Source organism: Chrysochloris asiatica, unplaced genomic scaffold (genome assembly GCF_000296735.1).
Source record: "Chrysochloris asiatica unplaced genomic scaffold, ChrAsi1.0 scaffold00006, whole genome shotgun sequence".
Taxonomy (NCBI): domain Eukaryota; kingdom Metazoa; phylum Chordata; class Mammalia; order Afrosoricida; family Chrysochloridae; genus Chrysochloris; species Chrysochloris asiatica.
Genome location: NW_006408524.1, coordinates 2206505 through 2209093, shown reverse-complemented (window position 1 = coordinate 2209093; position 2589 = coordinate 2206505). Strand labels below are relative to the sequence as shown.

Sequence of the window (2589 nt, the reverse complement as noted above, 5' to 3'; positions counted from 1 at the left end):
GGTTCAAGCTCACCAGCTGCTCCTTGGAAACACTATACAGGGTCACTATGGGTTGCAATCAACTCGACGGCACTTGACAACAACAACAAGCCAGAGATTCAAGTCAGTTTCAGATGAGGGCTTGGAATGAGGGTTATCACTGCTGATGTCAAATGGATCTTGGCTAAAAGTAGAGAATACCAAAAAGATATTTAACTGTGCTTTGTTGACTATACAAAGGCTTTCAATTGTGTGGATCATGACAAGCTATGGACAACATTGTGGAGAATGAGCATTCTAGAATGCTTCTTGTGCTCACGAGGGACCTGTTCCTAGACAGAACAAGAGGCAGGCCTTCAAACAGAACAAGGGGACATTGAAAGGTTTAAAATTTAAAAAAGATGTGCACAGGGTTCTATTCTTTCAGCATACTTCCTCAATCTGCACGTCGAGCATATAATCTGAGAAGCTCGCCTATATGAAGAACGTGGCATCAGGATTGGAGGAAGACTCATTAACAACCTGTGATAAGTAGTTAATCTTGCTTGCAGAACACAAAGAGGACTTAAAATACTTATTAATGATGATCAAAGACAAAGCCTTTGGTATGTGTCGCACCTCAAAGTAAAGAAAACATAAATCCTCATCACTAGACCAATAAATAATGTAATGATAAATGGAGAAAAGACTGAAGTTGTTGAAGACTTCATTTTGCTTGGATCAACCATCAATACTCACAGAAACAGCAGTCAAGAAATCAAATGATGCATTGCTTTTGATAAATTTGCTGCACAAGACCTCTTAAAAGTGTTGAAGAGCAAAGGTGTCAGTTTGAGGACTAAGGTGCACCTGACCCAAGCCATGGCATTTTCAATAGCTTCATATGCATGCAAAAGTTGGACAGTGAATAAGGAAGATTGTACAAGAATTGATGTATTTGAGTTATGGTGTTGGAGGAGACTATTAAAAGGACCATGAACCGACAAAAGAACAAACAAATCTGTGTTAGAAGAAGTATAGCCAGAATGTTCCTTGAAAGTCAGGATGGTGAGAGTTTGTCTCTCAAACTTTGGATATATTATCAGGAGGGGCAAGTGCCTGGAGAAGGACATCATGCTAGGTAAAGTGGAGGGTCTGGCAAAAACAAGAAGACTCCCAGTGAGATGGATTGGCGCGGTGGCAGCAGCAATGAGTTCAAGCGTAGCAACAATTGTGAGGATGGCACAGGACCGGGCAGTATTTTGTTTTTGTGCATAGGGTCGCTATGAGTTTTAACTGACTTGACGGCACCTAACCGCAATAACAACTAGAAAAAGGAAAGAAAAACCAAACAGAGGAAAGAAGGAAAAGAAAATTTAAAGGCAGAAGATAAAAGGACTATACACAATTAGGGAGAGGAATGAGTAAAAAGGAAAAATACCAGAGAGTAGTCAAGAAAAACAGAGAGAGAGAGAGAAACAGTTATGGCTGGGAAAGAGACAGAAAAAAGATGAAAAAATTAAAGTACAGATAGAAAGAAAGGGAGTGGGAGAAAAAAAGAAAAAGAATGAAAGAAAAAAAATCACAACAGGACCAGAGAAGTAAAACTTCTGGAGTCCTCTGCCTGCCAAAGACCTCATGTTGTGGGTGTGCAAGGGATGACTTTCTCAAACCTATAGGCGTCCTTGTAGGGCTAGTGTTATCTGTCCTGGGCACCCAATCCAGAAGTCGTTCGTGCAGCCCCCAGAGCAGCTGGTCGGTGGGTCAGGGTGTTTCCACCCCTCGAGGTTAGCTGAGGATGAGCGATCCTGCTAGTTCAAAACTGACCAGAACCAGCTCTGCTCATCTGCAGCAGGCCACACCAGTAGGGTGGGAGCTTCCCTGGAGTTCTGCATGGGTGGGGGCAAGCCTCACATCCGTCACCAAGTGTGTGTGGAGAACATGGAAAAAATGGCATCTTTATCTCTGTGAGCAAAGACGTCAGTTTGAGGACTAAGGTATACTTGACCCAAGTCGGGGTATTTTCAATTGCCTCATATGCATGTGAAAGTTGGAGAATGGATAAAGATGACTGGAGAAGAACTGATGTGTTTGAATTATGGCTTTGGAGAAGGATATTGAAAGTACCATGGACTGCCAGTGGAACAAACAAATCTGTGTTAGAAGTATAGCCAGAAGGCTCCTTAAAAGCCAGGACAGCGAGAGTTCATCCGTCTCTCATACTTTGGATATGTTGTCAGGAAGAACCAGTCCTTTGAGAAGGATATTATGTCTGGTAAAGCAGAGGGTAGAAGAAAAAGAGGAAGACCCCCTAACAAGATGAAATGGCACAGTGGCGGCAGCGATGGTGTCAGGAATAGCAACTATTGTGAAGATGGTACAAGACTGGTCAGAGTTTTGTTCTATTATGTGCAGGGTCACTGCTAGTCAGAGTTGACTCAACAACAACAAAGTAACTGCATACAGTACAGCTGACTGCTCCGTTGCTTGTCTTGTCTTATCTCACAGTCTGCTTGTTCCGTTTGCAGCCTTGTGGCTGTGCCCTGTTCCTCTGTCTTGTTTCACAGTCTGCTTGTTCCGTTTGCAGCTTTGTGGCTGTACCTTATTCTTCTGTCTTGCCCCTCCGTCCCC

The 2589-nt window shown here is 43.0% G+C and overlaps 1 protein-coding gene across 1 annotated transcript in view; it reads left to right on the top strand.

The window, feature by feature from the left end:
- The window catches only part of MYO1G (myosin IG), a 38550-nt gene that overhangs the window by 21806 nt on the left and 14155 nt on the right, over positions 1–2589 (top strand). The gene's annotated exons all lie outside the window — the stretch shown is intronic.